Source organism: Gavialis gangeticus, unplaced genomic scaffold, assembly GCF_001723915.1.
Source record: "Gavialis gangeticus isolate Ggan-Ray unplaced genomic scaffold, GavGan_comp1, whole genome shotgun sequence".
Taxonomy (NCBI): domain Eukaryota; kingdom Metazoa; phylum Chordata; order Crocodylia; family Gavialidae; genus Gavialis; species Gavialis gangeticus.
The window spans coordinates 129,127,268-129,151,282 of NW_017729032.1; the positions used below are offsets into that span (position 1 = coordinate 129,127,268).

Sequence of the window (24,015 nt, forward strand, 5' to 3'; positions counted from 1 at the left end):
CTGCTCCCCTCCTCCCCCTCACCACTCCCTGATAAGCAGGAATTCCCCTCTCCCCTCTGCCTTGCTGAGGAGGTGTGTGTGTATTAGCTGGCAGACCACACACTGGCTACAGTCCCTGCTGAATCAACAGGTAGAATCAACATTAATGTCCCTCTGTTGTTTTCTTAATGGGGTGAAAAACATTGAGTTAGGGTGTGATAAACACCATTATCAATTCCATCCTGGGCTAACCAGAGTGTCCTGCCAGGGTCTGGCCATGCCCCCCACCCCCAGTGGTGTACCGATGTGGGGGTGGGGAGAGCCATGCCCCTGGGTGCCAGCTGGGCCATCCGAGGTACTCAGCCCCCAGCAATACTTCAGCTTCACCATCAGGGGACCCTCTCCCCACTGCCCACTCAGCAATTGGCTGCAGATGGGGGGGCGCAAATGCAGGTATTGGCCCCCAGGTGGCAAAGACTCACGGGACACTACTGCCCCCCCGCCAGCTCAGTGCTGTGGAAGGGATGGGAAGGATGCTCTAGCGCCCCTGAGCTTCTAGCCTGAGCCACTGAAGGCATGTGCCTACATGTCTGGGATGTCTATGCAGTTACAGATTGGTTCAGCCTACCCAGGTTTGACTAACCTGCAAAAATTGAATAAATTCAGGCTCAGGCTTTTTCAACATCTGTCCCTACCCCAAAACTTATTTAAAGGGAGATTTTCCAAGGTCAGTGTTAAAAACATTCTGACTTGTGCTCTGAGTTCATTTCAACACAGAAGAATTTCTCTATTATTTTTCTTTAACCAAAAAGTAAGTGAAAGCTAAGAGACAGCATTTTCCAAGAGGTGCCTTGAGCCCATCAAGAGGTGTCTAAAGTCTAAAAAGAGAACCACGGCTCTAAAATCTTCCCCTTAGGATGATTATTATTTGGCCTATCGTAAATTTAACAGTCTGATTTTTAAATGCCTTCAAAGCATAGAAATCTCTGATTGTATTTAAGGGTTAAGTAAAGTGTCAGCACTGTATATTTAAGTGACAATGAAACCACTCAGAAATCAGTTATGACTGGATTTCTTCAGGCAAACACCCAGATGGTCAGTGACTGATTTAACCTGACTGCTGCTTTGCTTGTCCTTAGAGATAGGAATTGTTACTCTAGAAAAGTGTCACTTAAAGGAGAGTTTATAGCTAGTTCTGGCACTGAGCCTATGTACTCCCCAGCATACAAATCATTAGTCATATACAGAGATTTAAAAAATCTCAAGAGTCTGCACAAATGTGCACAGTGTGCCATCACAGAAGTTTGTCACATATCTATGTGAAGAAGAGGTATTATTCACAGTGACTCCCTTTTTTAATATCAAGGCAAGGGTATTGTGTGTAAAGATGAGTAGTCATTATTTGTCATTCTTTTGCTTCAAAAGTTTCTGTTATTCAACTAAGGAATGATATCATGTATGTCTAGTTGACAACTGTATACCAAGAGTAGTGAAAAGGTGCGGCTTAATGAACAGCTCCTAGGTTGACACTTGTTCCCACCATTCACCTGAAGTCTGCTTTCATGCAGAAAACAAAAGCTAATTTTGTCAGATAATTTATTCACAGTGAATAAGCTGATATTCTGCGATTCACAGTGTCCCACCCCAAATGTTGTTGATTCTAAAATTTGGCTTTCTCTTTTTCAAAAATCTCTGTCTTGCATGATAGTTTGCGGTATTAAACCTAGTTACCAGCAATGATTATATATCAAAATAGAAAGAAAAAAAAAAGGAAGGGATAACATATCTTCTAAATGAAATGAAGATTCCAGTCAGTATCCTATAGCAGCCCAATTCTCTCACAGTTAACATTGGCTTCAATTGCAACACATTTTTTAATCTTTCATCTACTGAAAAAAATTAAAGAAAAACCAGTCTAGCACAGTTCCAAGCAGAGCTATAGGTAGCCTTTATAAACTATTGATATTTGATTGGATGTCAGATTTCTTTCAGCCTTTGCCCTCTTCCAGTAAATGTAAGGAAAAAAATATTATTGTATCACACACAGAGTCATGATCTGCAATTCCACTGGGAATTTGTTACTACACTCCACACCTTCCTTCAAAGAATGCAGTGATTAGTTAGATGTTATTTACACTTAAAATTGAAGCATTGACATTTACCAGTTAGGTATTACAGAGAATCTCATGTGCATGCCTGACGCTATAAATAGTGGATACTGTTCTGGATCATGTTAATCAATCTGAGGTTGACACATTGTGCTGGTGGGATAAGAGGCTGGAACCTTCTCTTTTCGAAAAGGTAGGATGAAGTTTACATGCATGTGTAGGAGGAGAGAAGGAAATTAATCTGTTGTTATCTTCTTCTATCATCTGGATACAATCATGAAAAATGTAGGGTTGATAGGGATCCCTCCCAAGATCCTCTAGTTCAGGGCCATCCAACTTCTAAGCCCTGGGTGTTTCGGAAGTGGGGACTGAACACAATGCACCCCACACCAGTCAAGTCAGAGGCCACCAAGCCATTCAAACACTCTTCCCCTGCTGCGTGGCATGCCCTTGCAGACCCCCTTCCTTCACTGCTACTCTAGGAGTCCTACCCCATGCTGTGCCACACAAGCACACAAGCATGATTCTCCCTCCTTGCTGCAACACGCATCCTTGCAGACAAGCCCTGCACTATGTACGTGAGATTCCCCATGCACTGCCCCATTCTCCTTTTCCTCCCAAATACAGCCCTGTACTCACCCTCAGCTCCCTGCACTGTGCATTACACTGACCTGCTCCTTTGGGGTGGAGGCAGAAAGCAGCAGCCAGAAGAGAGAGAGGAAGCACAGAGACTCCAGCTGCTATTGCATCCAGAGTGATGGGAGGAGTGACAGATGGACAGAGACCCAGGAGCCACAACTTAACCCTTTGTGGGCTGCCAGGTGGACAGCCCTGTTCTAGTCTAACTGAAGCAAAATATTTAAATATACATACATACATATGTATGTATATATGTTTATTAAGCTTTCTTAAATTATCAATAATTTAGGCAGATTTTCTTTTGGAAGCCTGTAAAAATTTGTAATTTTATGCTGTAACATTTGTGTAGTTAGTTCACTGATTAAAACAAGGAACTTCATTGATTTGCTAAAACTGCCAACATTAAAAAGGTTTCTAATGATATCTAAATACAATCAGTGAAAAAACTGTCAAATGTACATCTGTATCCTGAGCTAACTTCATTCACTGTCTCCAGCCAACTCTCTTGTGTTGACATTTCTCCAAGCTCTTACAGTAGATAAAAGAGATGTGCCAAACCTGGCTTCACTTGAGCTTCAGGAGAAATTACAACTGTAAGCATGTTTTCACAAACAGTAATAGACCTTCAAGTTCCTTACAATCAAACTTTATGAGAAGAATGGTAATTCAAAGTCAAATTAATATTTGTAAATAATATATATATATTGGGATACTGTGTGTGTGTGTCCAATAATTATGATTAAAGTGAATATTAAGCACCACATTCTAAACAAATGAAAATATTAACCCCAAATAACTATGTTAAAAGAAAAATGTGAAGTTTTTAAAGTCACAATTTTAAAGGTTGAAGGATTTAGAGATTAGGAAATACATGAATTACATTAATTTTTGCCCTTTTGTGCACATCCATTGTTATACAGTCTTCATACCATAATCACATACTATTTTTCCACAGGTGCTTTGCCTCATTTAGTGCACTTAAAGAAGAGCACTTTTGGCTAAAATTTTCCAAAAAATGTCAACCTGATGCAGATACCCCAGAGGGAAACATTCAAACCAAATAGTTAATATTTGGCTGAGATACAAAACAGTCTTATAACATAAGTGAAAAGTTATCCTAACTATCAGAGTCACTGCCTGCACCACCTATGACAGGTACATACAAATCTTTAATGTGGCTGGACACAAGGTTCTCTCAGGATATGTCTGACCCACCTTGAAAGCATGCACATAAGAGCAATCCCATGCCTATTTGTATCAATCTGACTATCATGAAGTCAACTGATTTGGAAAATTATTCTAACTTAACCATACTGAGATCATCATGTGGGGTTTGCATTGGGACATATGTTGCTTTTAGTTCCAGAGATCTCATAATCCCCACTGTTAACTCACCTACGAATATTATTACATATTGTCAAGTTACTGCAAAAGTACAAGGGCTAAACTACGCTGAATTTCATCCTCTTTATTGAAGACTAGTTGTCTAGTTTACCACATTTTACATTCTAATCCTGTCCTCTAAAGACACTACCCCACTAGCTTGGTGCCACCCATAAATCTACTAAATGTGCACCCACTTCCATCCTCTAAATCTAATGAAGATAATGAGCAGCACTGGAGGTAGGACAGACCTCTGGGGAGCCATACTTAACACATCCTCCCAGGCTGACGTTGAAACACTGAAGAATATTCTTTGTGCATCCAGTTAGTTAGGTGTTCATCTCATAGCAGTTTAATTTAGACTACATTTTCTTAGCTTGCTTATGAGAATGCTGTGAGAGGCAAAGTCAAGAGCCTTTCTAAAATCCAGATATATCACATCCATTGTTCATCCCGCATCCACAAAACCTATTACTTTACATAAAGTTCCTTACCATAGAAGGAAATCCGGTTGGTTAAGCATGTTTTGCTTTTGACAAATACAAGAAACAACCAGACAGTACAAAATTAGTGGTCCTCTGGTTCTTTTTGAAGAAGTAAAAACTAACTTACTGTCTTTTAGAATGGTCTAAATATTAAAGCATTTTGCCCTATAAAAATGAAAATCTAGGTGCAGCATCACAATGGTGGTACCACAGCTCCACCATAATTAAATTGGAAATTACATTTTAAAAGACATCAGAAAAAACTTGCTGAAATATTTCCTCATTTCTCCTCCCTTTGTTCCTGGCCACTGGTGTGGACACCAACAAGAAAACTGGCTATTAACGGACTAGAAGAGATTGCCTGGAAATTCTAAAAACAATGCTGCAAAGGAACTACATAGAGAAAATGCTGTTACAAAATAGCTGTTTTCTATATTTATATAGTGCCAATTGCCATAGCATGTCATATTTTAAAATTATGACATTGAATTGCCCCTATAATTTTTATTCCTCTTCTTGCCATTTTCTATGTCTAGCATTGCTTTACAATTGTGATTCAATTCCCAGAAAACCTGGTATGTGCTAACAGACTAAAGATCAATGTCAGAATTCAGAACCACTTTTTAGGATTTTAGTGCGGCCTACATAGATCAGTTCTGTTTCATCTGTTTAGGGATGAGTCATGTGCATAATATACGGCAGTTTAATTGCATTACATGAAGTTATTGGTTGTATTTGCCAAGACAAAGTGTGTACTGTAAGAACAGCAGCTGTAGAATATGCCATGCCCCCATACTGACTTGAAGGAAATCACTGTGTTTAAGAATTCTCTTGAGCATTTATCACTCATATAAAACATACATTTTATTTAGTTAATTATTAGGCCAGTGTAGTTGAGTTACAAGCACTTTCCAAAATGAGAACACTACTGAGACTAGTTGATTCATTGCACTACATTTGAGTCCTGACTCTACAATGTCATCCACTGGAGTGAATCACCCCCATACAATGTTCCATGGTCTTCTGTAGGATTCTGAAAAGCCCTCCAGATAGACTGTTTTGTAAGACCAGAATTTAATTTTACCTGAGCATTAGTTTAAAAAAAGTTCTAATATATGTAGTATAAAAAAAATCTGTCTATTACATGAAAGGGAATACTATGTCACCTTAACATATCAGAAGATGCAACATAATACATTCCTGACTGCAGTAGAAAAGAATAAATACACTGTTATTTAGAGAGGAAAATAAAGGTAATCTTTTAATGTTATACCTAGACTCAAGAGTATTTGATATGATACAGATCAAATTGGCAAACATATTTTTCTCAAAAAATGAGCACCATTTCTCTTTAACAGTGACAGCTGGTGCACAGGAGCAGTAAACAATTCCATCTGAAGATTATTCAGTGCAGATATTGGATTCCACAGGGTAACAGGCAAGTTCTAGATTCTTTAGGTAATTTCATTCATATGCCAATAAGCAGTAAAGCTTCCAGTCCTCTTTAAAAAATATTGCCCCTGATCTATCATGGTGACAGGGGCAGCTGAACTCTCTCAAGTCTAACAGACCTTATAAAGTCATAATATTGACTTTAAGCTACACAATCTGCTATCTGCCATTTTTCCTGATCATACATAGACCATGATCTGGAGAAAGCAGTACAATATTTAAGACATTGCTAACCTATACAGACACTAGCTTTTTACACAAACTGGGCACATCTACATGAGACACTAAATGTGCAGTAGACTAATTCTACTGTGCATTAGTGCAGCAAGCAAAAACCATGCTAATGTGCTAATGCACAGTAGAATTAGTCTGCTACATAGAATCACAAAAAAAAGTGTACAGCATCACAAAAAAAAGTATACACCATTACTACTGCACAGTAGTGCCAACTGTAACACATTAAGTTAGTACCTGTTTTTACAGGTACTAGATTTAATGAACTGTAATTGAAACAAAGTATAGATGCCAACCATGTGCATAAACTGCACCCAGTCAGCCCAGCCAGCTGGGGGTCTGCTCCATCCCAGCTCAAATTGCTGCTGTCCCAGGCACATGTATGGATGCTGCGCCCATGAGCAGTTTACTTCAGCTCAGACTGCTCTGGAGTTTATTACTTTACATTAATTGCACAAGTAGATGCATCCACTGTGTATTTTTGCAGATTTCAAATATGGAAATGGAATTTTATTCTTTTTACTTTTAAAGAAACAGGAAAGATCTTTTTAAAAAGCCACATAAATTGGCACATCAATGCCAGTTATCAAGTTACTGTTGTTTGGGAGTGATGTAATTTTCATACAACATTTCCTCTAGCTTGGTTTAAAAATTCATTGATAATGTATACAGTTTGCTGCATTGAGATAGTTTTTAATTTTTTTGTTTTGTTTACAGATTACACAGTGAATGCTGTATGCCCCAGGACTATCTCCTTCCATCTGCTCTCCATCCCTTCCCTACACCTAGGCTCCAAGCCAGGGTTCCAACCTCATGTATTTTGAATAATACAGGGCACATCTACACAAGCACTTTAATGTGCAGTAGCCTATTTTACTGCACATTAGAGAATCATCTAAAAAAACATGCTAATACACTACTGTGTAGTAACATTTGGCTACTGAGCATTAAGCCTCACTAAAAAAGCATGTACTTTTGCTACTTTGCATTAGGGCAACCCAATGGACATTTATTCAGTACCTCACATTAGAGGTACTAAATGTAATGCACAGTAGTAAAAGTGCATTAATGAAGGCGTTGATGCACCTGCTATGTGATGTTCGGGGAGCCTGGTTTTCTCTAATAAAAAAAAAAAACAACCAATTTTTGGATTGAAAAACTTATTCCAAAATCCACATTTTTCCATGATCAAAATGAAACACCACTAATATGTAGGCATATATAGTGGTGTTTCATTTTGATCACAGAAAAATGTGGATTTTGGGTTACATTTTGGATTACATTTTTCCGTGATCAAAATGAAACACCACTAATATATCAGTACATATTAGTGGTGTTTCATTTTGATCATGGAAAGCTGTGGATTTTGGCTTACTTTTTTTAATCTGAAAATTGGGGATTTTTTTTTTAATCAGGGAAAACCAGGATCCCTGGTGATGTTTTAACTTTGTTATAGAAGGAAATCAGGTTGGTTAAGCATGATTTGCTTTTTACAAATCCATGCTGGCTATCCTTATCACTTTGCTATCTTTTAGGTATGAATAAATTGGTTCTCTGATTATATACTTCGGTATCTTTCTTTTTTTAAACATTTTCTTTTTAAAAAGTTTCCTGACCTCCATGTGATGTCCGATATATCTATCTAACATAGCTAGGATGTACTCTGATTCAATACTGATGCATAAAGCTCAATGTTTACACTTTTAAAACTCCCAAAGTAGCAAATTACAGCTGGCATGGAAAAGGTTATTCTGTCTAACTTGATTTATAACTCTTTTCTGCTCATATTTTTAAAAGCCTTCCAATATGCATTCTATTCTGAAGTCTGTTTCTTTATCAGGAATCATAGGATGTACCTAGGTGTAAGTAATTGTTAGATTTGCCCAAACAGCATGACCTCTATATCATAGTCCCCTGAAGTCACCTTAGAGTGAGAGTCCTGTGAGATATAATAAGGAAGGTAAAAGATCCCTTTAAAGGGACCTTTATGGCTCTAGCCACATTGCTAAAAGTATGTAAAGAGGAGGCTAGAGGAGGCAGTCAGCAAGTCCCAGAGTGGCAGAAATATGATACTGGGCAGTTCAGTTTGATAGACAAAAGCCCAGGGTCTGCAGAACAGTAGGTCACAGGAGAAGGCCAGGAAGACTGGAGAGCAGCTGGCCAGAATATTGAGCTCTTTCTGCAAAGCAGTACGCAGCAGACATGACGTGAAACAAAAGTGGATCCTCATAGCATTGCCTACATTGCAAAGGCTAAATGAGAGATTTTGAGTAGACATGAATATGGAAATGTGCCAGGGAGTTGTGAGAGCTCAGCTCTAACTTAAAAGAGCCTGTTGAGTGAAATCACATAGCCAGCTGGGGTCTGGTGAAGCTGGATGATCCTGGGCTCCCCACACTTTTTCCTGATCCCAAATGGCATGACAAGACAGTTGGTCCAGATAAGGTAAGACAAGTTACAAAGGGGATTATAGAGTGGGCTGCAGAGATGCAAGGGCCAAATGTGTGAGTCAGGCCTGAAATTTATGGAAGAGCCAGGAGTTTAGAAAATCCATTATATTTTGGAGACTCTGAGGTACAATTCTGGACTGTGCACTGGGACAGCAGGAAGGGGGGTACAGAGCCTGTTGGGAATATGCTCCAAAAGCTGCAGGATATATTGATGTACTGAGAGTACAGAACATCCATCTCAGCTGTACTGATATAACAGGAGTGGCAAGCCAGACAATCTAGAATGGCACTGCAGACCTTGCTCTCCAAAATAACATCAAAGGCACAACAGAAAAGATTTAAAAAGAAGGGTGGAGCCATCTATCCTGCCCCCTATCACACACAACCAATTAGTTTCTCCACAGAGGGGAAGGGTTTTGTGTTACCCTTTCCTGAACAAACCATATAGTTGAGAGAGGTCACACAAAATTTGAACACAAAATGCCTTTCTTCATGTCTCAGGGAGACGCAGACATAGCTTGAGCAAAATAACAGAGAACAAAAATCATGTTTATTACTCCAAAAAGCCCCCTCACCCTGAAAGAAGCCCCAGTGATGAAACCGGAAGTGCTGGTGGAAGTGCTGCTGGTACTTCCAGTTTCGCCACTGGCTCAGAAATTGGCCACTGGGGGATGCCCCCCTGCCAGCCCACAATTGGCTGCTGGGTCCCCCCCCAGTTGGCAATCAGTTGCTGGTGGACCGCCCCCCCATCAGTGATCTGGTGCCCCCCCAGATTCGGAAGGCACCAGTCGCCCATGTGCTGTAGCTTAGTGCTTATATATGCAAGCTAGCCACTAAATTACATTCTTCTTTTTTCTCCCTCAGCAAACTGGTGCAATCAACTTCTAACATATGGAAGCATTTCCACACTGCAAATTATTCCGAGAAAAAAAAAGTGATTTGCAAATACTGTCAAATGAAATATGCATTTCCAAATCCTACTAGGATGACCAAACAGATCCTTGTATGTAAGAAGTGTCCTGCAGACATTAAAAAATCCTTCATGGGTGTAAGATCCTTTGACCCCAGCTGACTTCCTGCCCCTGGGGCAGAGGCCTGGACTCAATCTCTCAAGGTCCCTTCCAGTCCTAATGTCTATGAAATCTATGAAGTCAGGAGGAGGTAGATCATGATGATGAAAGTGCAAGTAGCTCTTTTCAATGTTCTTGACCCAGAAGTCCTTCTACTGCTGCTGCTTCTTCTTTGTCTTCTTCTGTAACATCAGCATCACAAAGGGTTGCCCAATCAACATCCTCCAGTAACCAAATATTGCAATCAACTGTAGACAGACTCCCAATAGCTTTATTTGTAGACAAGATGACACCTGAAGATCAGGAAAAATTAACCAAGCTCTTGCAAGGGCATTATATTCTTCTGGGACACCATTGTCAAAAACTGAAAATGCATACTGACAGGAAGCTTTTAAATTACTCAGACCATCGTACTGCTTGCCCAGCAGACATTCTTTGAGCAAGCTTCTTTTAGAGTCACAGTATGAACGTGTAATACAATCTGTGCAAGGAAAAATCAACAAAGCACTGTGTCTTGCAGTACTTACAGATGGATGGACAAATGTGCAGAGAGAAGGAAACATCGACTTTGTGATAACAACACCTCAACCAGTTCTTTACAGAAGCATTAAAACAGGAGAGAACAGGCATACTGCAGAGTATATCAGTAGTAAAATACGTGAATTCCTACAGAAGAGTGGAAGTAATAACGTATTTGCTTTGTTGACTGAGAATGAAAGCAACATGAAAGCAGAATTGGAGATCATACTAGATAATTATCCACATATTACTGCAATAGGATGTGCATCCCATGGGCTAAACTTGCTTCTTAATGACATCATGAAGTTGGACACTCTGCAAAAGATCTATAGAAGAGCAAAAGAAGTTATGAAACATGTAAAAGCTACTCATATTGTAGCTGTAGTCTTTAAGAAGAAGCAGGAAGAAAAGAATGCAAAGAATAAATTAGTGACACTCAAACCATAGTAAAACAAGATGGGGTGGAGTGGTGATCTCATTTGAAAGTCTACTAAAAAACAAAGAAGCTCTTCAAAAAACAGTAATAACTGAGGATCTTGAAGTACCCAGAAGTGTAAGGAACACCGTACTTTATGAGGATGTCTTCTGGGTTCAGTTGCAGAACTCCCTGAAGATTCTAAAGCCAATTTCTTCAGCAATCACTGCATCTGAATTAGACAGTGCACGTTGTCAGATATTCCTTACCAAATAGCCCAGATAAAATCAACTATTTTTGAGAATCTAAATGTATCTCCATTTACAAGTACAGAAGAAAGAAAAGTGAAAGACTTTATTAATAGATGGGAAGAATTTTGTTGCCCATCAATTCATGCTGTTGCAAATCTCTTGAATCCAAAATTCAAAGGCAGAAATGTTAGTGATAATAGCACTGCTACTGTGTTTCACTGGATTGCAAAACAAGCAACACACTTAGGACTTGATGTTGGGAAAGTACCTTCAAAGGTTGCAGAATACAGAACATCTTCAGGTATTTGGTCCAGGAACGCAGTCTGTGACTGCCAGCACGTCCCTCCTGCAACATTGTGGCAAGGCCTTTGCACAACACAGCCTCTGACTCCTCTTGCTTCTCACCTGCTTCAGATTCCTCCATCTGCTGCAGTATGTGAAAGAAACTAGTCTATGTTTGGAAATACTCACACCAAATCAAGAAATAAACTAACATGTGAAAGAGTAGAGAAGCTTGTCTCAATCCAGGCAAACCTTCTGTTTTCAGAAGTCCATGAAGATGATAAAAATGAAGGATCAAAAGAAGCAGAAACTGCTGACAGTGATAGCTCAGAAAATGAGACTGATTAGGCAAAGTTTCATGTAGCAAAAATTGTATTCAATGAGTCTTGGTTTTAATTCTCTTTTTTTCTCAGCTCTTTTTCTAAAACTGAGTCCTTTCTGTATCTGCTTGACACTGTGGAGGACACTAAGTCCAGAATACATAATAACATCCTTTGTTTTACTATAATGTTGATGGTTTCTTCTTTTTTCAACTAATTTTTGCCTCCTTCTCATAAATTGGCAAAAATTAAGAGATGCTAGGTTCTTTAGAGTTCAGCAGCTTGTAGCTCCATTTGTAACAAAAATTAAAAACATTTTAAAGTAAATTCAATTAGTAAATTTGTAATTATTGTCTGAATAAACTATTCCTTTAAATTCAATAAATATACCAAACATGTTATTTTATGAGCAAACCAAGTTATACATAATACATTTTATGTTCTTAACATAGCAAAGTGAATTTAGATCTGTAAAGGGTGTTAAGAAAATAAGGACTGCATGTATTTCAATTTTTCCCAAAATTTCCATTTTTTTCCAGAAAAAAAATGGGAGGGGACAGGATGATGGGGTTTTTCCATGGCTTCAATATTTCCAAAAATTTTACATCTCTAGCTATGCATTCTGATGGTTTTGTTGCAGAGGGCTGATTGTGGTGGCAGAGGAAATGCATGGTTTTGCACTTCTTGTTAAGGCAGGGCTGTGTTTTCATTAGATGTCTGTTGATGAGAGAGGAGTTTGTGTCTGATGAGTTGGGCTAGGTTTTGGAGTTGTTGGAAGGCCAGGAGCAAATGGAATTGGGTCTGTTTTTCTCAAGGTCTGATCTTTTTCCACTAAAGGCTGTAATTGTTGGATAATCCTTCTTACAGGTTCTAGTGTGGGATGATAAGTAACAACTGGAGCTGTGTGGTCAGTGGGGGCTTTCTCTTCATGTTGTAGTGGATTATTTTAAATGGTTCATTCAAAGGTACAATAAAAATAGGATTTATTTCTATTTCTGGTGGAACATCCTTGCTGGGTAAAGAAAGTTTTCAGGTTGGTAAGCTGAGTATAAGATGGTGCTGCATCCTTTTGCACAGGGCAATAGCATCACTTTAACTTTCAGGAAGAAATAATGAATACAGAATAAAATAAGTTATTTGCAAGAGTTATGTAGGATACTTGTCCACTCTGCCTGACTTTCAGGTGAAGAAGGGAACCCATCTTTTTTAATAAGTGGGCACCAGAAAAAAAGAAACAGGTGTCTTCTGTGGAAGTGTATTCATTTGAAAAGACAGCTTCTTGTTGAAAAGTAATGATTTCCTATAGATGTTAGCACTTGTAAACCATAAATCTTTTATTATTTATGTTTCAGGCAGCTACTATCAAAGATATATCAGGTCTCAATTGATTCACAAATGTATTCAGAGGAAATAAAGCTAGCAGTGCTTCTATATCAAAGGACTATCTAGTAAGACTTTTAGCAACGTGATACCGTTAAGCACCTTCCGGTGGCCATATGCCAGTACTGTTATCCTGCAAGTAAGTATTTATCTATTCATGTTATCTGTCCAAAGGGAATATCAGTATCATACTACAAGTTGGTTTTGATTGTCTCTTCAGGTTCTATCTTACTATCATTGACATACTGGCAAGAAAAGCAAAGCAATCTCTCTCCATCTTTCTAACCTATACTGTTGATTAAGAAAAGATAGAAATAAATTATTATTACCAAGTATTAATTTCTGACTCAATATTCTTCATCACCTCCACACAAAGCCCAAATGTCCAATTATATAAATAAATAGATTTCTCCACATTTTTTCCACAAGGCCCTTAGAAACCATGGTGAAGCTATGCAACTTCCATTTGCAAAAAACTATTGCCAACAAGCGTGTTATGAAAGCATCCAGCAAATCCCTTTAATTCTATTTATTCATTGACAGTATAGGATTTTTTTGCAATATTTGTTAATTTTACATTCATGTCTTATTGCTGCTTCTCCCTAGCTGCTGTATAGCTCTTAATAAAGTCCCAAGGGTTTGCAAATCTCTTCTATTACCAACTAACTCTCTTCCCCTTCACATATGCAATTCTCTTGTCCAAGCAGTTCACTTTCTCTACTTCCCTTGACTGTAATATCCACTTTCAAATACATTCATACATTCCCTCCAACATTCCCAAGCAGGAATTTGCTGAGTTGTTTTGAAGAAAACATATTAAAAAATCATGGCTCAGGTCCATGAAAATCATGAATTTGATTTAAGAATCATGACTGGGCAGGTGGAGGTGGGGGACAGAAGAGAGGAGTAAGGGTAGGGAAAACACTGTCTTGTGGTTCTTTTGTTTGCATTGTGGTTCTTCAGCATTTACCATACAGTCAGGTCAGACTTCTCCGTAACTACAAGGGCTTAAAAACATAATTAAAAATATTAAAGCTGAAAGTCTCATATAAGTAACTCCAGGAACTTGAAATTTAAGACAAATGCCAATTATCACAAAACTTAGGATAAAAAAAATGAGTAGTGTTGCCTCCTTTAGCTCTTAAGGACATAGGAGCTACCATTTACTGGGTGAGACTGCAGGCCCTTCTAGGTCAGTATCCTATCTCACAGAATAAGTTGATGCAGAGAAGAAGAATAAACAGGGCATATCCAGAATCTTACACCCCTGCTCCTGTCGCCTTGCAGTTTGCCCCGCATTGCTATTGCCCCCAGCACCCTTCCCTTGTCTCAGTGCTTTGTACTGCAGCCTTTTCTCATAACTACTTACCCCAAAGATATTTGAAAATGTTTGTAAACTATACAGAAAAAAGCTTGTAAAGTGATAGAGCAACAGTTTAGGATCAATGGGTTTTTAATCCAATGGGTTTTTAGTCTCTTGATGAGCATAGATCAGTGGTTTCCAACCTTTTTAATTTGCAGATAACTAAAAAATTGTAAATGGAGGTACAGACCCCTTTGGAAATTTTAAATGGAGATATGGACCCTTTTGAATTCTAAGTATGGGTAGTCACATACTTTTGATTGATCATAGTAATCTTTCATGGACTCTGTAGACATAGTCTGTGAACCCCCAAGGATTTGCTGACCACAGGTTGAAAACCACTGGCATAGATAAACCCAATCTCTCATTTAAGCTAATCTACTTCTAACCAGCCTGTCAGTATACCTCAGAAGAATGGAGGAGGTAGCTGGCAGAAGCTGCCTAGATGATTGGTGTGCTTTAAACAATCCTTGATATCTATGTGAGTATGCATGCAAATGCACATATGTGGAAACTTAGGGTATATACAGGGGTGTAGGTTGTAGCTGTGTTGTTCTAAGGACATAGGCAGACAAGGGTCTATGGTTGAATCTGATATCTTTTATTAAACCAACTTAAATAATTGGAAAAAAATAGCTGGAAAAAAAAATCTCACACTGCTGGTTATGACATATCACCCCTCCCTCAAACCCATATGGAAAATCCTCAAACAACTGCAACCCATGCTAGAAAGAGACCCTATTCTTACAGAGGTCTTCCCAGAACCACTCACCCTAGCCTTCCAACAAGCTCCGAACCTCAGTAACCTCATCACCAGAAGCAAACTTCCTCAAGCCCAGAACATATCAAATGGATCCAGACCATGCCATGACAAGAAATGCAAAACTTGCCAACACATCTACACCACCCCCACAATTACTACATCCCACAAAAGAGCCATCAGCATCCCTGCATCTCACAGCTGCACCTCCAGAAATATTATATATCTCATTCAATGCACCAAATGTCCTGATGGAAAATACGTAGGAGAGACCAAACAATAACTGCGCACCAGAATAAATGCACACCGGAAATCTATCAAAGACAAGGATACCCAATTACCTGTGGGGGCACATTTATCACAAGAAAACAACTCTCTCGCCAAGCTCTCAATTCTAATCCTCAAAGGAAACTTACAAAACACTTCTCAGAAATGAGCCTATGAACTTCATCTCATCAACCTCCTGGATACAAAAAATCATGGACTAAATATAGACATCAGATTTATGACACATTATAACCTGCCTGATGTCTGACTCCCCAGGTTCCTCTCCACAGCTCGAAACAAAACAACCTCCCAGCAAACCAACCCCCTGATCCTGCTTGCCTCTCCCCCCAGTTCCACCTTACTTCCTTGATTCCCAGCACCAGTGAAAGTTGGTAAAATCAGCACTAGGAGCAACTTGTGGGATGGGGGATGGGGGAATTGGTGGTCTTGGAGGAGCTGGTTGGTCCACGGTGGATGGGTGTTGTCCATCTAGGGGTGGGGCAAGGGTCTGGGGAGCTAAAAATAGCTCAGTGCCAGGGGAGGTAGGAAAAGCACAGCCCTGGGGCTGGGACTATTGGCTGGGCTTTCCCAGACCCAGGGCTGTGCTGTTCAGTTAGATCAGTTTCTCCAGACCCAATTTGAATTAGACTACATCTGACGTACAGTTAACTTAGACTGGGTCAGCAATTTTTAAACTGATCTAAACTTCCTGATCTTCTGTACAGTTTGCACTTAGATAGACCTAACTAGAGACCTAAGTGTAGGGCATCTGACTGAACGAAGTTACATTGGGTGGCCATTTTTAGTGCAATTTAACCCCCCAGATGTCTGTATGTACCCACAGTGAATGTAGTTTTTCTGCACCCACTGCAATTCTTAAAATAATAAACTGGTTTTAGAAATACGAACATTTCTAGCCTATGTTTCTCCTTTGAGACAAGCCATAAGTGATGTAGGGCTAAGTTGAAAATCCTTCTCAGTTCAATAATATATTATATTTAGACCATAACCTTAATAAGCACAAAGTTCAACAGAATTTTAGCACATAGCTTATCATTCCAAAATTCATATGCAAATATGCAACTTCTCTGTCTCAAGGGATTCATTTCTCCCCTAGTACATTAAATCTTTGCTATGACAATCTGCTTAGGCCTTTCCTCCAACTGCTTAAACTAGGAACGAAAAAACAAACTACACCAGAAACAACACCTGTAGAGTTGTCCTGAAACTGAAAGAGTTCTGCAGCTCTGCAACACAACAAGATATTCCTGTTGTGCTCAAATGACAATATCTAATATTAAAATAACATATTTTCCTCATTAATTAGGTCTACTTAGTCCTAAAGTCATATCTATAACGGGAGTTAACCTCTACTGATGTTCTAAACGCAAATATTACAGTTATTAGTTTAATATTTTGCACACATAATATTAATATACTAAATTGTTGATACACAAAGGAAAAAAATGAAGTGTCACCCTGCAGACCCTGATCAAGTATGTCTAATAAATCCAGCAGAAGAATTTTTGCAAATAAATGTCAAAGTTGGGTAAAAATTTGAAGATGAGCAATGGGAAAAGAAGAAAGTTGTTTTGAAGGTGACATATATTTTTAAACTTTACTTGATTCTCTTCAAAGAGGGTTACAGAAATAAGTGCTTTTAAAAGGATCAAAGCCACAAAGTACTAGAAATCAATCAAATGAGACTAAATTAATAATATCTCAGTAATGGCTGAGAAGCTAAATTTCTGTTTTTAATCTGTCTTTAACAAGATAAAAAGAAGTATGTGATAATTAGGAACAAATTAAGACCACGTAAAGTGAAATGAAAAGGTAAAATAATTTCTGAATGTGTATAAATTTATTTGGACAAAATGCATCCCTAAAGTACAGTTATCATGGAGCACTTAGAAATTTTGGAAGATTATAGAAATCTTCCAGCTCAGGATAATACAAAATTTATCAAGCACAGTATTCATTCAGAACTACCTGCTTAGCTCCAATATCAATCCATTTAGCAATTAAAAGTTTAAAAATTAAAGGGAAAATGGGCTCAAGTGTAAGGGCAGAAAAGGCAGTGTTTCCTGTAAAATGTGCATGAGTGTGAGTATGCAGGTGAAACATCCCATAAATACCTTTTAAAAAAATTTTAAATGTCAAAACCCAAGAGATCTTTCAACTGATAGCTTCCACTACAGCTATTTCCTAAAACGTATAGATAATAATAGCATACAAATTATTATGCTCTGCAGATCTTTCTTTTATTTTCACTGAGGCAAATTTTTATATTTATTTTTGTTTAATATTTGAAACTGTCAAACTAAGAAGAAAATTACTATTGAAAATTACTGTTCCTGATCACTTACAAAAAGCCTACTCTCTTCCTGAAGGCAAACTCTTCTGTAACACTACATGGAAGAAGCAAATGAGCACACTCTGATAAAGTACCTGAATACCTAGTCTACAGAAAAACTTCAAAAATTGCACACATTGTACTGTTCTACTGCTTCTTGCAGTTAGCAACAACAAATTCCCCCTGACATCAGCAAGAAAAGGACCTGGTCTTATAATATTTGCATCTTAATCGCATATTACTCTGAATCATTACAACTTATTTTACTCATATAGACAGCCTATGTGTTTTCCTTGTAACTTGGGAGCTATTTTTGAGTAACTGTGACAGAAACACGAGACTAAAGTCAACATTTCAGTATGCCACATGCCATTTGATAATTTCTTTCATCTTGCAGAATCAGCAGAAACATTCTTCTTTGCTTCTGGCATGTACCTGATAATTTTTATTCCAAACTAATTTTCCAGCTGAACGTCAAAAATCAGCAAAAATAAGACTTCATAAAGAAAGGTGACTTCAACCTTAGGTCCTGATCCTCTAAATATAACTTTGTGCATATGAGTAATGCCACAGATTTGCAAGACAGGAGTATTATAGGAGAGGGTCTGTCTCTCCAAAACTGTCTGGGTATGTTTTAGTATCTAAACACAGCTCTATCTACACTGTTCAGTTTTCTCTATACTAGTCTCCTTTTTCTATATATACACAAGGTAATGAACGCAAAATGTAAGCAAGATACTTGAGTTGAGTCTTGGTTACACTGACAACTTGAATATCATCTTAAGTAATTTACTCCTTCTTTAAGGTCACTCATGTTTTTCTATCATGGCTTTTTATTTCATTATTAAATATACCATGGGTCAGATAATTCTTCTGAAAATCAGGTCAGTGCCTAAGTTGAGAAACCTACTCCTAGGCAAATATTTAAAAAAAATTCTCAGGATGATTTAGGCTTTTTAAAAAGGCTGAATAAAAAGAGTTACCATCTTCAAACATACTATGCCCTGTTTTATATGGAGATCTATATGTTTGCAAATATTCATGCAAATAAAAGTTAATTTACTCTATTTTGCTGGTGCTTTGAAAGCAAAAGTAAGAAAAAAAATACCTACATTTTAGTATCATTTTTTTCCAGAACTAGGGCACCTGCAAAAGTGATATTTTTGGTGTGTGATGATACAGTAATTATGTCTCTATCCAAACAAAAGGAATAGAGCTCCAGTGTTCAGTAACAGAGTAAAATGATTTTTAATACTATTTTGGAGGAGCAGAAGGAAGTAAGGGCAGATAGACAGAAGTAAAAAAGGAGGAGGCTGCAGGAACACAAAAGAGAGATATTACAAGAATAAGTGAGACAATAAATTTTTTGGCAGGCTGGGGAGAGAAGATTGCTGCAGTTTGCATTTTTGTCTATGTTTAAAATTAAAAAATTGCCCCCAGGTGCATACCATGACTCTCACACAAAACTAAATGTTGAAAGAGCTTGGCCAACATTTCCAAATATGAATTCTTAAAATCATTCCCTTGAATAAAAGTGGCGTGATTTCAGAGGTGCTAAGCACTGACAACAATTCTGAAAAAACATATGCTGTTCAGCAAGTCTGGAGTATAATGCCATTTTTATTCAAGTGCTGAACTTTTAGAACCAGTTTCTGACAGTTCTTGCCCACATATAATGTTTATATTTAAAAACTAAAAGAAAAGGTATGCTTATTTATAGCTTCATTTTTGCTTCTTACATTCAGGTTTGTAATAGATATTAAATTATTTATATTTTTAATGCTTGCCATACTGTTTTTACCTTTTTTAGCGTGTAGTCATTGCTGTACTCATTTTACACCATGTTATAAAGTTCAAAACAAAAGGCCACGTCCATGATTGGTCAGTGTTCATTCTACATTTCAGTACCTCAAAAGTCTGGTCACTCTAATCTAAAATGAAATCAGTTTTACAGACAAACTTATCCAGAACTTACTTCTTTCATAGAGTATTATAACTGTCCCTCCTTCTTTCTCTATCTCTGGCAGAATTCACTTGTTTAATCTAAGAAAGGAAAATTAAAGTACATTGACACATTATGGGCCAGGCTGTATTCTACCATTAGGCATGTAAATAGGTGCCTAATTGCACTTCTATTCTAACCTGGTCAAGTGCCTTGAAATTAGTTAAAGCAAAACATGGGCAGGCCCTCCTCCTCCCCACTACTTTTTTGTGATTGATTTGTTAGAAAAGTGGATGCATTAATGGATTTTCAGGGACTTGAGCAGGATGGAAGTAAAACCACACTTAGGCTCCTAACTCCGCTTACACGGAGTAGAATCTGACCCTATGGCCAGGGACAGACATTCAAAAAGCCTGAGCCTGAATTTTTAAAATCTTTGCAGGTTAGCCTAACCTGGCTAGGCTAAATCAGTTTTGTAACCAGACAGCCATTCCAGAAATGCAGGCAGATGCCTGAAGTGGCCCAAACTAGAAGCCGGGAGCACTAGACCAGCCCTCCCTTCCCTTGTACAGCGCTGAGCTGAGGGGGGCATAGCCAGGCCCTGCTAAGACACTGAGATTAGGGAGGGTTGCCCCCGCTCCTGAACAGCCCAGCGAAGAATGTTAATCCCATTAAGAAAACAGAGGGACATTACCAGCTATCTGTTGATTCTGCCTTTGTTCCATGTGCCACAGCTCAGAGGTAGCCAGCATGTGGTCTGCTAGTTAATGCTGAGGTGTCTGTGAGGGATGGAGAATGCCTGCTTAGCAGAGTGGGGGTGGAGCAGAAGTCAGGCAGATGCCTGCAGAAACTGCCAAGCTTCAGCTAGGGAGCAGAGGGGAGGGGGCATCCCTGCTGTGGAGCAGAGAGTTCTGCCCATCCCAGAGAGCATGACAGGATGCTGGGGAAGTCTGATTTTATTTAAACCAGCAAGGAGTCTGGGACAGACATTGCATAAACAAGTTTAAGCCAAATCAATTAAAACTGATCATATTTTTAACCAGGTTTATCTCAAACCCGATTCAGCCATTCTCAAACTGATCTATATGCACTGGACATCTGTTCTGTTACAAGTTTAAACAAGTATCTGATCACTTAAACCAGCTTATGTGTAATGTCTGTCCCTAGCCCATGTGAATTAGGGACATATACTTATAAAATTAAATGGGTGTTAGCTGCTTTTGATATATTGTAGGAATACAATACAAATAGAATTTTTTTTCAGTTAACACAAATAATCAGTTTTGTAAAACAATCATCTATTTAAAGTACCACATGCAAAGAGAAAATTTTGTAAGTTCATATTTTTAGTCTTAAAAAGAAAGCTGTATTTTGACTGTTTATTTCTTACTTGAAAATGACTGTTTGTGAGAAAGGCCTTCTGAAAAGGGCTACGTACAATGGCAGATGCATTTCTTTAATAACATGACATTCAGAAGACTACAGCAAATGATGCAAAGAATGTAAGGTTGCAAGGCACTGAGATTGCCATTCATAACCAAAAGACAGTAGGTAAACTAATTTCATAAAATATCTATATATTATATAGTGACACAAGCATGACCAGGCACATGTTTAAAATGTTGACTATCGCATAGAATCTTTTCTTGTCAACTAGGGCATTTTTAAAGGTGCATGGCAGTAGATTCCTGAAGCCTTTTTTTGGTGCTTACATATGTGGCATGATGTTTCAAAAGATACACACTCTCAGGAACTCCCATTAAAGCTAATACCTAAAAGTCTGGATTGGGTGCCTACCTTGAAAAATGCAGTTTTGAAAACAGTCAATAGATCCAAAGTATCTTTTTCAGCTACTGGTTAATTAACTAAGATTTGTAACCTCAAATGGGATCACAGCATTTACAAAGGGTGGGGTCATGAGCCCCAGGAAGACCCTAATTTTCAGCCAATCCCCCAATTACCCTGTGTGCCCACAATTCACAGGAGGTAGAGAATTACTTTTCTCTCTCCTTCAGGTACTCTTCAGTAACCACCCCTGTCCAAAGCACAGCAGCACAGCTTCACTTCTGAGGCAGCCACTGGGTGCCCACGATGATGCCAGCTCCTGCCATGCCAGTTTCAGTAGCATGTTCAGTTGCTGCTGAAGCAATGGCTGCTTTTGTGCCTCCCCCACGAAGGTGCCCAGTTGCCAGCCATCAGTTAAATTACTGATCCTTATGCCCCCAAATACACCATTATAAGTGAAAGCTTACTGTGTTTCATTCAGGCATAAGCTGTCCTAGTTTAACTCTTACCATGAGGTAAGACTTTCACAGGTATCATTATTATGAAGTAGCTGAGGCATAGCAAGCCCATTAATTGTAGGCCCATGAACAGTTACTGCCATATCAAGTTATCCATTTGTAAGTCAGGATACGATTAGAAAAAGTTCAGGAGATGCTATATTAAGCTATATGAAGTAGGTCTATTCCCTGCCTCTGCCTCTGCCTCTGCCTCTGCCGGGGCACATGCTCCCCAGTGTGTCTCGCCCACCCTTGACATTCCCAAATGTGCCCAAACCCTTAATTCTAGCAGTGAAGTCACTCTGGGGGCACTCCATGGCAACACCCGAGATGTCAGTCTGGCAGGCTTAGAAGCAGCTCTAGGGGACACCCTGAAACAGCTTCACTAGCATATTTCTGAGTTTATCAGAAGCTGATGGGTGAAAATATGGTACAGGTCTATGGTACATAGACATACCCTGTATCCAAAGTCAACACAAATAGATGACTTGTTATAATGAACTTGAATTCAAGTAACTAGGGAATTCTGAACACAACCTCTTTCCCTGAAATTACTGATTTTATTGTTGGGGTAGACCCTAACTCTACATGGTTTCAGTAGGTGGATAGTTTCTTTCTGAATCAAGCAGACTTCAGCAATCTTTCTCGTGGCTCCTTTCTTTTCTTTTCTTTTTTAATATGAGTGAATGATTTTAGCCAACATTCCCCAAAATGAATAAGCCAGAATTTTGCAAAACTCAACATGCTACATTAGGACTAAACTTTTTATTTCAAATAATAAGGTATAATTAAAAAGTGCCACATTCTTGGTTTGATTCACTTTTGCCTCAAATAAATATCACACACTTTGAGTTCCTTTAGTTTATCTGTTTCTGCAAATCTTACCCTCAATTGTAATTAGTATGTTCACCTACTAGTTATCAGTAGGAATCCTAGTTTTCTGTTTAAAAATTGCAAATTCTCTGATTTAAAAATGCCACTATATATATATATATAGGTATTAATTGAACATAATGCTTTTTTGATATGTTTACAATTTTAAATCAATTTGGAAGCCTGCCAGTACCTCAATCACTATAAAAATATAAATTCTAAATACCTATACATTTTTGGTATTTGATTTTTGTTTTTTTATGATGGAAAATCAGAGCTACCCCTGCCCTCTTTGCTCACCAGGATGCAGGTCCAGGCCCCTCACTCCCAAGCCCTGGCCTTGCTGGTGCCACTCACTCCCCAGCAACAGCTCCCTAGTCCTGATGGTGCCCCTCACTCTGCATCCACAACCCCCTGGGCCCTGCAGGTGCCCCTCACTCCCCATCCACAGCCCCCTGGGTCCTGCTGGTCCCCTCACCCTCCACCTGAAGCCACCCACTCCCTGAGCCCTGCTGGAGGGGGCCCCCAGCTGCCAGAGACCTGGGTCCACAGCCCTCTGCCCCCTACAGCAGTGCCCAAGCCCCAGCTGCAATCCATGGGACATGGTGGCTGCTGTGGCAGAGCAGAGTGCAGAGCCTGGCTCCCCCTCATTCTCCCTTGTGGGTGGCACAGCTGGAGTGGAGCCTATTGCAGTGGTGGGTGCAGGCTACCTGCTGTGTGCTCAGGTTCCCTGCTCTGCTGCCCTCCCCCTGGAGCCTCCATGGCCCATCAGGTGAGATCTGGTGTGGCAGGGCAGAATGGAGCTGAGCAGGGAAGCTAGATGCCACCACCATGAGCCCTGTGCCACCCTGGTGAGGCACTCCCTGCCCACCTGGCAGCAGTGAGAAGCACAGCCCTGTGCCACTGCCCCCACTGCTGCTGGGTAGGCAGGAGGTGCCTCACCAAGGCAGCATGGGGATCACAGCAGCAAGGAGCTTCTCTGCCCATCCCTCCTCTGCTCTGCCCTGCTGCACCAGGACCCAAATGCTGAGCCACAGAGGCCCTGCGGGGAGAGAATCAGGTTAAGGCACTGTGCCAATCCCACAGTGGGCAGCCCACCCTGCCCCGTGCACAGATCTGGGGAGCATATATCCCCCTGGCCTCCCCGCTAGGAGTGTGTGCAGTGGCGGGGATCCAGTCCCCCCCCCCCCCCCGCCCCCTGGACGAGA

At 39.4% G+C, this 24,015-nt stretch overlaps 1 protein-coding gene and 1 long non-coding RNA gene across 2 annotated transcripts in view; one reads left to right on the top strand and one right to left on the bottom strand.

Annotated features, from left to right (window-relative positions):
• Positions 1-24,015, bottom strand: part of FGF14 (fibroblast growth factor 14) — an 828,657-nt gene that overhangs the window by 592,949 nt on the left and 211,693 nt on the right. The gene's annotated exons all lie outside the window — the stretch shown is intronic.
• Positions 10,678-22,556, top strand: LOC109303158. Its single transcript, XR_002099020.1, has 3 exons — positions 10,678-11,656; positions 14,861-14,864; positions 22,544-22,556. It is a non-coding gene; the product is annotated as an uncharacterized LOC109303158 (long non-coding RNA).